Genomic DNA, 12533 nt, shown 5'->3' with positions numbered 1-12533 from the left:
AGACAAGGTCTTGCTATGTTGCCCAGACTGGTCTCGAACTCCTGGGCTCAAGGACTCCGCCTGCCTTGGCCTCCCAAAGTGCGAGCTATTGTGACCAGGTGTGAGCTATTGTGACCAGCCCTGAAACTAATTTCTAAAGTGCATAAATCTCAGGCCGGGTGCAGTGGTTCACGCCTGGTAACTCCAGCACTTGGGGAAGCTGAGGTAGGTGTATTGCTTAAGTCCATAAGTTTGAGACCAGCTTGGGCAACATAATAAAACTGCATCTCTCAAAAAAAAAAAAAAAAAAAAGGCCAGGCCTGGTGGCTCATGCCTGTAATCCCAGCACTTGGGAGGCCGAGGTGGGTGGATCACCTGAGGTCAGGAGTTCGAGACCAGCCTGGCCAACATGGTGAAACCCTATCTGTACTAAAAACACAAAAATTAGCCAGGCACGGGTGGCGGGCGCCTGTAATCTCAGCTACTCGGGAGGCTGAGGCAGGAGAATCGCTTGAACCTGGGAGGTGGAGGTTGCAGTGAGCCGAGATCACGCCATTGCACTCCAGGCTGGGCAATAAGAGCGAAACTCTGTCTCAAAAAAAAAAAAAAAAACTTACTCAGGAGGCTGACATGGGAGGATCACCTCAGCCTGGGGAGGTCAAAGCTTCAGTGAGCCATGATCGGGCTATTGAACTCCAGCCTGGGTGACAGAGTGAGACTGGTTTTTTTTTCTGAAAAAAAAAAAAAAAAAAAAAAAGAAAATAAATTAATTTGGGTAACAAAGAAGGTACAAAGAAGGTAACGATGGTGGAAGGAGAGCAGGATCCTCGGGGAGTGAGCCTGGGTTAGGAGGAGAGCCCAGACTCAAGGACATGCAGATAGTCACATCAAACTAAACAGCTCTAGTAGATGAGCAGGATGCAGGTTTCAGGGTTTTGCTGGCAGAACGGAACAGAGTGAAACACAACACACCACTTTCCAGAACGTTATACAATGTGTAGATGGAAAGTAATTTTTAAGGAAATGACTAGAAATTATTGACATTGATTTTGAAATCATCCCTGTTTGTCAGCTGGTGAAACACCTGGCAGCTAATGCTTCCAAGCACTCTAATTTAAAGTCGGCTTTAGCTGATGTTCATACCCTTAGCTGGATACAACAGCTAATACAGTAGAAGACACTTAGTTAATTTTTGATGAGAAAAATACTAGACAAAATGCAATGCTTTTACAGTGGGCATTTGGAAAGGTGAGAGAGGTAGTATGGAAAAACCCTTCTCACTCTCTTTGCTTTTTCCTTTCCCATCCCTTTTCCTTTTCCTTCTTCTTCTTATTGCTTTTTTTTTTTTTTTTTTTTTTTTTTACTTTGTTGCCCAGGCAGGAGTGCAGTGGTGCAGTTTTGCTCACTGCAGCCCCCAACTCCTGGGGCTCAAGAGATCCTCCCACCTTAGCCTCCTGAGTAGCTGGGACCACAGGCACACACCACCATATCCGAATAATTTTTTTTTTTTTTTTGAGACGGAGTCTTGCTCTGTCGCCCAGGCTGGAGTGCAGTGGCGCAATTTCGGCTCACTGCCAGCTCTGCCTCCCGGGTTCACGCCATTCTCCTGCCTCAGCCTCTCCGAGTAGCTGGGACTACAGGCGCCCGCCACCACGCCTGGCTAATTTTTTTTTGTATTTTTAGTAGAGATGGGGTTTTATCGTGGTCTCGATCTCCTGACCTCGTGATCCGCCCGCCTCGGCCTCCCAAAGTGCTGGGAATACAAGCGTGAGCCACCGCGCCCGGCCCCAAATAATTTTTGTATTTTTTTGTAGAGATGGGGTTTTGCCACGTTGCCCAGGCTGGTCTTCAACCCCTGGGATCAAGCAATCCTCTCTCCTCGGCCTCCCAAAGTGCTGGGATTACAGGCATGAGCCACTGCACCCAGCCTTCTTATAAAGTTATGTCCTGGCTGGGCACAATGGCTCATGCCTATAATCCTGACCCTTTGGGAGGCTAAGTGGGTGAATCCCTGAGCCCAGGAGTTTGAGACCAACCTGGGCACATGGTGAGACCCCATCTCTATTTAAAATTGAAAAATAAAATAAAGTTATGTCCCTAGGCCTCCTGAGAAAATACTGGTCTGTGGGAGAAATAGTGGACTGGTGGTGCTCAAAATTTCAAAAAACTTCACATAGCCACATATATTGTTACTTCCTACTATGCTCTCAGTGTGAGGGAAATAGCAACAATACCATTTCTAATGTGCAGTGAGCTGATGATTAGGCATGTTAAAGTTACTGACAGAGATGCAATTAGATACCAGGTATATTTCATGTAATCAGGGATCTAGGGGAGATTTTGGGGGATTATGGAGTTGTTAACTGTGCTGGTTAATTTTGTGTCAACTTGGCTGGGTCACAGTGCCTAGATATTTGGTCAAACATTCTGGATGTTTCTATGAGGTTGTTTTTTGTTTTTTTTGGATGGCATTAACATTTAAATTCATATATTTTGAGTAAAGCGGATTAGCTTCCATAATGTAAGTGTGTCCCATCCAATCCACTGAAGGCCTTAATAGAATAAGACTGGCCAGGCATGATGGCTGTGCCTATAATTCAAGCACTTTGGGAGGCTGAGGCAGGTGAATCGCTTGAGCCCAGGAGTTCAAGACCAGCCTGGGCAACATGGAGAGACCCTGTCTCTACAAAAAATACAAAAAGTTAGGCGGGCATGGTGGCAGCATGCCTGTAGTTCCAGCTACCTGGGAGGCTGAGGTGGGAGGATCACCCCAGCCCAGGAGATGGAGGCTACAGTGAGCTGTGATGGTGCCACTGCACTCCATCCTGGGTGACAGAGTGAGACCCTGTCTCAAAAAACAAAACACAAAACAAGACTGACATCCCCTGAGGAAGAAGGAGCTCTGCCAGCAGACTGCCTTTGGACTTGAACTGCAACATGAGTCCTTCCTGGGTCCAGCCTGCCAGGCCAACCTGCACATTTTGGACTTGCCGTTCTCCATAATCACATGAGCCAATTTCTTAAAAAAATCTCTCTCCCTCTATTTACATACATCTTATTGGTTCTATTTCTCTGGAGGACCCTGACTAATATATTGACCATACTCTTTTTTTGTATAGATGCCATTCAAAATTATATAATATTTTACAAGTGAAACTACTTAATTACTTCTGTATTATAAGCTACCTCTCTCGATTTTAATTTTCTCACCTGTAAAATGAGAGAAGTATGGTAAAAATTGTTAGTCATCCGCCAAAATCTACTCTCCCCTTCTTCATGGGCACATTATCCTGCATTTCCCACCCCCAGCAGTCAAGTGGGGGCTGTCGGAACACATGACTATGTTCTTTCCAGTGGCACGTGAGTGAACGGTATATATGGCAATTCTGGGTCTAGGTCTTAAAACAGTGGGTAACCTTCATCTGTGCCATCTTCCTGCCAGGGATGGATGTGTGGCCTCCCAGCTTTTGACCATAAAAATACCTGAGAGAATGGCGGAGCTGCACGACAGGAGGAATCAGAATCCCCGAATGACTGTGTGGAGCAGAACTGTGTCCTCAACCTCGACCATTCGCCTCGACGCTGTTATGTGAATGAACAATAAATTTCTTTGCTATTTAAGCCATTGTATTGTTAGTCTCAATATAGTAGCTCAGCCTTTGCCCTAACTAATACAGGGTGATGATAGCAGTTGTCTTACCTACTTCATGAGATTTTTAAAAAAATCTGGATCCTGCACAACTTCATGGGATTTTTGTGAAGATCAGACGAAAGAAAATGGTTAAGGCTGTGCACAAATGTTATGGTGCCATCTTTGCTTGATTATCCAACATTAAAACGTCCTCTGGACCTCAGTAGCCCTCTGTAAAATGGAGACACTGGATTCTATGATGCCTAGGATTGTCGTGCTCTTTTTCTGACAGGAAAGAAACTGCCTTGAGATAAAGAATTACATAAAAAATACAAAATGGCTAACAGATTTTGCTAATTACCACCAACCATGTCTGGATCATTTTTGGGAACTAGCAGCCAATGTAAACAGTGGGAAATGAGTGGCTATTGAAAGCAACTATCACATTAAACTTAATTTTATAACCATTTCTCAAGCTGGTGGCAATCCCTAACGTGTCCATGTGAACTACAATATATTAAATGTCATTAATTGTTTAGACTTTGCCAGAAAGCCAGTCTAGGGTGACAGGATTTATGGTAGAAAATCCAGTAGTGGCACAAAATCCACTAAACCACGTTAGTCAGGTGAGAAACAAGTATTACTCTCAGCTGATTCTTATTTTACATAAAAGTTCTTCCATTTCCAAAGTACGATGTGTATCAAGTCCTTATATTAAAAAAAGGAAGCCTTCATAATAGAACAAGTCCACAACTGAAGTAGATGTGAGCAGACATTAAGAAAAAATAAACAGGAAAGGAAAGAAAATGAATGACAACATTACATTACCACACATAGCCTTGGAGTTTTTGTGTAATTTTTTGTGGAATGAGAAAATGGAATCTTTCCTGTTCCTTCATATGGACAGAGGCAGGTCAGATGTGCCAGATGAAGTGTCTTAGAGGCCTCTGAAAAGAAATATTTTCACATCTCATGGACGCTGCTTTCATTTGGTTGTCAAAACGTAGTGCTGGAAAGGAAAGCCATTAGTGGTTCCCATTAGGAAAAGTGATCCATTAGAAAAAATCCCAGAAGGCACTTCCAGGTTGGAAGAACCATGCCATGGACTGGAATCGGCTGTGATGGAGTCTGGAATGGTGGGAAAGGACATTCTGGGGAAAAACAAAAACAAAAACATAAAACACGTGAAAATGTACAACATGCAGCAGCCGAGTGTAATGCAATAGAGTTTCCTCGGAAACACACACACCGACTCCTCTGAGCACGAATGTTCCCAAGGCCACCTGTTTCCTTTTGACACTGGCAGCTGCTTCTCTCCACAATGGCTTAAACAGAAAACCAACAGGAATTATTTTGGCAGGAAAATGGGATTCTCTTAGGTGCTTAATGAGAGAAAAGATCTGAGCTTGCTTGTAATAAGAAATAAATATTAATGGGTTGGGGCACATCTGGGAATTTTCATCATAGTAATAAATGTCAAAGAGAAATGTTTTTCCTTTATCATTAGACGTCAGACTAATTTACCCAAATACAAAGTTGTCTTTGCCCAATGAGAAAGAGAAAAATAAAACTAAATGAAGTGAATAATTAAACAGGAAAAAGAAAAACAAAATGAGATGTATTTTACATATGGCTCATGAGGTTCTCTTTGGACTGAAGAGGATGAACTGTTATGAAGATTTTATGCTGTGGGGAGTTGATGGAATGGATTTGTGACAGATGAGGGAGATGGAGATGAATGTGCAGCTCATTCAGACACCTCTAGTTTCTCGTTCAACATTTTGCTAAAGATTAGGGGTAAGAGATCAAAGCAGAACCAAGTCCCACAGCTCTGTATGGAGAATTACAAAGCCTGGAACAAAATATGCTTACACTTAGTCTTGTTTGGAGTTGATTTGATTTGTATACATTTGAGTCATTGTATCAGAGTTTTCCAACTCTAGTTTTCCATAATGTATATATGGAATATATGGTATATTCTATATATTCGATATTCTTTCTATATAATGTATATTCATATATAATATATAATATATTCATATATAATACATTATATACATATATTATATAATATATTAATATATAATACATTATATACATATATTATATAATATATTAATATATAATACATTATATACGTATATTCTTATATAATATGTTATATACATATATACATATATAATATATTATCTATTATATACATATATTATATATTATATACCTATAATATATATTCTATATATACATATCACATACTATATATATTCTATTTATACATATCATATATACGTATTATATAAAAAGATATTTATTATGAAGAATTAAGGAACTGGCTCAGGTGATTATGGAGGCTAAGAAATCCCAAAGATCTGTGGTCACAAGGTGGAGGCCCAGCAGAAACAATGGTATAGTTCTAGCCTGGGTCCGAAGGCCGGAGAACTAAGAGAGTAGATGTCGTAAGTTCCAGTCTGAGTGCAAGTCTGAAGGCAAAAGAGGATCAATGTCCCAGCTTAAAGATCATCAGGTAGAGAGAATGAACTCTCCCTTACTGCCTTTTGTTCTATTTACGCTTTCAACGGGTTGGATGAGGCCCACCCATGTTGATAAGGGCAATTTGTTTTATTCGTTTTACTAATTCAAATGTGGATGCCATCCAGAAACACCCTCACAGACACCCAGAATAATGTTTAACCAAACATCTGGGAATCCAGTAGCCAGAAAGATGATGCATAAAAGTAAACATCACAGTCATATTATGCAAATATTGAATTTAGTATCATTTTAAGAACTTAGTACATGCCCTAATGATCACACAGGACCTTCATTTCCCACCTACACTCCCAAATACTCCTTTATGAAATTAGTATCAAAGAGTGAGGCAGGAGGTAGAGAGGAAAACAATGACAATTGTTCTCCCTGCCCTTTCCTTTTGTGTCACCATTTTGTTTTCTCATTCTGAGAGAGAGTGTGGAAAAGGAAAGAGAAGGAGGCGAGTATAAGGAAGAACTGTCAGATTCTATTTTACAAGTCGAAGAAAAATGAAAGGGACTCAGAAAGGACTGAGTGTTCTCCCCACTGGCTCAGATAATGCCATCCGCTGAGTACCCACTGAGTACTTTTGTGTCACCAAGAACATAATTTCTTTTTTTTTTTTTTTTGAGATGGAGTCTCCGTCTGTCCCCCAGGCTGGAGTGCAGTGGTGCAATCTCGGCTTACTGCAAGCTCCGCCTCCCGGGTTCACGCTATTCTCCTGCCTCAGCCTCCCAAGTAGCTGGGACTAAGGTGCCCGCCACCATGCCCAGTTAATTTTTTTTTTTTTTTTTGTATTTTTAGTAGAGACGGGGTTTCACTGTGTTAGCCAGGATGGTCTCGATCTCCTGACTTCATGATCCACCCGCCTCAGGCTCCCAAAGTGCTGAGATTATAGGCATGAGCCACTGTGCCCAGCCAGAACACAGATTTTATCCTCTGTTTTCTTCTAGTTGTTTTACAGTTGTAGCTTTTACATTTTGGTCTATGATCTATTTTAGTTATTTTTTTTATATGGTTTGAGGTGAAAGTCCAGGTTTCTTTTTTCCCAAAGGATCATCCAATTATTCTAACACCACTTATTGACAAGATTATTCTTTCTCCATTGAATTAAACTGGCATCTTTGTTGAAAGTCAGTTAACCACATACATTATCTGTGGTTCTATTTCTTTCTCTTTATTTGAGACAGGGTCTCACTCTCTTGCCCAGGCTGGATTCAAACTCCTGAGCTCAAGTGATCTTCCTGCCTCAACCTACCAAAATGCTGGGATTACAGGCATGAGCCACTGTTCCTGGCCTATAATAAATCTTGAAATCAGGTAGTGTATAAGTCCTACAATTATTCTTTTTCAAAATTGTTTGCCTATTCTATGTCTTTTGTATTTCCATATAAGTTTTAAAATTAGCTTGTCAAGTTCTACAAAAAATTTTCTGGAATTTTATTTGGGATTATTTTGAATCTATAGATCAATTTGGGAGGAATTGATATCTTAACAATATTGAGTCTTCCAATCCATGAACAAGGAATGTCTCCCATATGTTTAGATCATTCTTAATTTCTCACAGAAATGTTTCAAAGTTTTCGGTTTATATGTCTTGCACATACATTTTGTTAAATGTATCCATAAGTATTTCACATTTTTGATGTTATTTTACTCTATTGTTTTTTAACTCATTTTTAAATTGTTCATTACTGTTCTATAGAAATACAGTTAATTTTTATGTATTAACCTTGTATCTTTCATATTTGTTATATTTACTAATAGGCACATATTTTAAAAAATCAATCTCAAGATGTTCTACACTGATAATCATGTTATCTGTGATAAAGGCAGTGTTACTTTTTTTCTTTTCAATCTGGGTGCCTTTTATTTCTTTTTTCTTGCCTTATTTCACAGGCTAGGAACTCTGGTACAATGTTGAATAGAAGTGGTTAGAATGGACATTCTTGCTGATCTTCAGGAGAAAGCATTTAGTCTTTCACCATTAACTATGATATTAATATTAATGATAAGTTTTTCTCAGATGTTCTTTGTCAAGTTGAGGAAGTTTATTTCTAGTCCTAGTGTGCTGAGAAATTTCATCATGAATGGGTGTTGAATTTTGTAAATGCTTTTTTAGTATCTATTTTTTTCTTTATATATATAAAAATATATAAATACATATATATTTTAAGAGACAGGGTCTCTCTATGTTGCCCAGGGTGGCCTTGGACTCCTGGGTTCAACGATCCTCCTGCCTTGGCCTCTGAGAGTGCTGGAATTACAGGCGTGAGCCACTGCACCTGGACTTCAGCATCTATTAAGACGACCAGATGGGCAGGGCATGGTGGCTCACACCTGTAATCCCAGCACTTTGGGAGGCCGAGGCGGTCAGATCACCTGAGGTCAGGAGTTTGAGACCAGCCATGGTCAACATGGTGAAACCACATCTCTACTAAAAATATATAAAATTAGCCAGAAGTGGTGGCAGGTGCTTGTAATCCCAGCTACTCGGGAGGCTAAGGCAGGAGAATCACATGAGCCCAGGAGGTGGAGGTTGCAGTGAGCCAAGATGGCACCATTGCATTCCAGCCTGGGCAACAAGAGCAAAGCTCTATCTCAATAAAATAAAATAAAATAAAATAAAATAGGCCAGGCGCTGTGGCTCACAACTGTAATCCCAGCACTTTGGGAGGCTGAGGTGGGTGGATCACAAGGTCAGGAGATTGAGACCATCCTGGCCAACATGGTGAAAACCCCATCTCTACTAAAAATACAAAAAATTAACTGGGCGTGGTGGCGCGTGCCTGTAGTCCCAGCTACTCAGGAGGCTGAGGCAGGAGAATCGCTTGAACCCGGGAGGTGGAGGTTGCAGTGAGTTGAGATCGTGCCACTGCACTCCAGCCTGGTGACAGAGCAAGACTCAAAAAAAAAAAAAAAAAAAAAAGATGACCAGATGGTCCCTCCTGTCATGAGCTTTCATTCTGTTGGTAAAGACAGACATCAAACAAATGAGAACAAAGAATGTGATGTGTGAAAGATAGGGAAGGCCCAGTGTGCTGAGAACCTAACAGGGGCCTAGTCCAGCCTAGGGCCAGAAAGGTCTTTTTCAGGAAGTGAAGTTTAAATTAAGACTGCAAGAGAAGTAGGAAATATCTAGGTGAAAGGAGGTACAAAGCAAACAGGAGCTGAGGTCACAGGATCTGTGTTCCAAATCTGGCTCTGCTGCTTTCTAGTTAGGTGAGGAGGGGAAGGTTCCCACAGAAACTCTGAGTTACGTCTTGAGTCATCCTCTTAGCATGTAAGAGACAACTTCGTGAACTTTCTTCTTGATAATGTGGAGGTATCACTTTTCTTTTTTCAACCATTCTGTGAGGTCCTATAAGGATCTTTTACTTTACCTCAGCAATTGTTTGTCTTCTAGTGATCAATGAGATTCAGGTAACCTATCTGATTTCTGTTCTGTCTCAGGCACCTGGAAGTTCAGAGACAAATCTGAGCCTCTGTTTAGTGACAGAGTAGGGCCTTATGCAATCACGTGCTCTAATTTTCTCCTGGTCATAACCTTTTAAAACATTTTGCATTTTTTTGACTTTATATTTTATTGAATGTATTTCTTATATCCTATAGACTACTTAAATATTTTATGGAATAAAGTAGATTATAAACAAAAAATAGATTATATAGAAATATACAAAAACTGTAGAAGGGCATAAAAATAAAAACTTCGGAGACACCACTCCTTTATTACTAAGTTTCTGGGTCACCTAACAGGCCCAGCTGCTTCTCCTTCCTTCTATGACAACTACGTGTCCTGTCCAAAGCTTCCCGACTCACCCTGTTCCTCAGGTTTTCCTTCATCTTTCAGGCTGCCCCAGCCCATGATTAACTGTTGCTCCCAAAGCAAATACACAGATCCTTTTTGCTTTAAGCATTTTGAAAAGGTTGTATTACTGGAAAGTATACTAGGAAGATAATAGAAGAAGCAAACATGAGGAAATTACAAAGGTTCCAGAAAGTTCCCAAGGCCTTACTTGTTCCTGGTCCCTGACTTATGCTTTCTCACTTTCTTTCAATATGGCACTTAGACGAGCCTTTTGAATTTCTATTCAGCCTTTTCCTCCCACAGTGGTCCTGGTCAGTCTACAGATGATGTGCACTGAATACCTTCATGTCCTCTGCTTCGCCTTTTGACATTAGAAGGCCCAAAACTCCACCCTTGGATCCATGAAGAACATAAAGTTCAATTGCACAGGCTTGTGTTTCTCCTTTCGTAACTATTCATGACTCATCTTATAGTTTATTCAGTATGTATATTTGGCCACCCTGCTCGGCATAAATTCCTGTTCCCTTTACTCCTCCCTTGAAGTGCTGCTTCTGGCTTCTGACCGGAAGCCAGAAAGTTTTAAGTTTTATAACACTTAAAACTCTCTTCCTCACGGTGTGCACTTAGCCCCTTTAAAGGTTCATCTTCCACCCCAGAGGCCCATGAGGACAATCAAGGCCAGACAATGGCTGCCTCCCATCTTCATAGTAACTTGCTTTTATGAAGACCTCAGGGCTTGAGCAGCCCAAGAGGAGTAAACCCCAGTGGGCATTTCCTTGCATCGTGTATCTCTCAATGTAATCTCTGTGACTCCCCAAGGTCAAGGCTCTACATCTTAGGTGCAAAATGATTGTGGTTTTGTTGTGATGGCTGCTGGAAGCTCTGTAGTCATCAAGGCAGCAGTGCTAGAGGTAAGAGTGCCGAGGTGAGAGAGCGGGTGGGCAGGGACGGTGATGCTGGCATTGCTGGGGCAGGCAAGCTGGGGCCTTGGTGCATGTTAGTATGGAGGGCTTCTTCTACCAAATTTTCAGAGCCATAGGTGGAATGGTGTAGTTCCTGGGCTTCTGTCCTCATCTCCTGGAACTTGCTGAACCCCTCTTCTCTGGCCTGGGTCTCCCTCCCCAAACCAAACAGTACATGGATATGGCTTCTTCTACTCAAAATCATGCTTCAAAAGTGCCTTGTGACCAGTCACTCCAGCCAAAGAAAGCAGATGGAATCTTTCACTAGCAATTCTTTATAGGATCTTATGTTTATTCCGTCTTTGGAACACTCAGTCTTTCCCGCCAGGTGCTAAATCCTCTTTACGTTGTGCGACACCCTAAGTAAACAGTATATATGCCAATGGGAGTGAATTTCCCAGAGGAATTCTGTTTTTGTTATTCTTTCTTTATGCCATGTTTTGTTTTTAAAAGACATCAAATTTCCTTTCTTTGCTAACAAATTCTCATCTCTTACCTTTCATTAATAACTAACAATGGAACCAAAATGGAGAGGCTTTGCCTCAGAAAGCCCTATGGGTAAGATTCTCAATACTGAGAAAAATAAAACCTAAGCCCTCCCCCAACTGACTGAATGAACCCCATCTTGGCCAAGGGGACTACAAAGAAACCTTGAAATCTGAGTTCCTGGCCATGATGGGATGGGAGGTCAGACAGGTCAGACATGCCTCATTATACCCCCTTCCTTGATAACTGCCGTTAGTCTTTCTTCCCTAAAGGTTAAACGGAAACCAACCCTTTTGAAAGACTCCACTGTGGATATCAAACAGCTCCCTGACACTGCCCCTCCCTTTTTGTGGTTTTGACACACTGATAAGTCTGCCTTCCTGATAAGAGACCACTGCCTGTGGAGTGGTCCTGGTCAGTCTACAGATGATGTGCACTGAATACCTTCGTGTCCTCTGCTTCGCCTTTTGACATTAGAAGGCCCAAAACTCCACCCTTGGATCCATGAAGAGCATAAAGTTCAATTGCACAGGCTTGTGTTTCTCCTTTTGTAACTATTCATGACTCATCTTATAGTTTACTCAATATGTATATTTGGCCACCCTGCTCAGCATAAATTCCTGTTCCCTTTACTCCTCCCTTGAAGTGCTGCTTTTGGCTTCTGACTGGAAGCTACACTTCCCAGCCTGTTAGAATGGCCACCCTGCAAACTGCAACCCTTTATGAGAAATAAAGCTCTCCTTTCCAAATTTATGAACCTCATGATTCTTCAGTTGACAGTGTGTCAAAATACCTACCAAGCAGTGCTGCACCAAATAGCTGTTGAATATTGAATCACTAAGAAGCAGCACGTATAACTTGGGCAAGCAGCATCTGGCCTCTGTTTACTTCCCTGAGCTGCAACTAGAGGGATGGGGCCTCCTAGGGGAGTGCAGTTCCTGGTGAGGCTTCTGTGAGTGCCCCAAGTCATATTTGTGTTCCGGTGAAATTTGGTTAGAGTCAGCACTCAGGAGGAAGTTTTAAGAACAAAGGGAAATGTGACAAAAGACAAGGGTAGGTTTTCTTAGAAATCCAAAGAGGCCATTAAGTAAAAGGCTGCTTCCTTTATTTTAGGCTACTGGTATATTTTTACACATAG

The sequence above is a fragment of the Symphalangus syndactylus genome, chromosome 2 (assembly GCF_028878055.3).
Source record: "Symphalangus syndactylus isolate Jambi chromosome 2, NHGRI_mSymSyn1-v2.1_pri, whole genome shotgun sequence".
NCBI classification, from domain to species: domain Eukaryota; kingdom Metazoa; phylum Chordata; class Mammalia; order Primates; family Hylobatidae; genus Symphalangus; species Symphalangus syndactylus.
Note: the sequence above shows the minus strand (reverse complement) of the source record.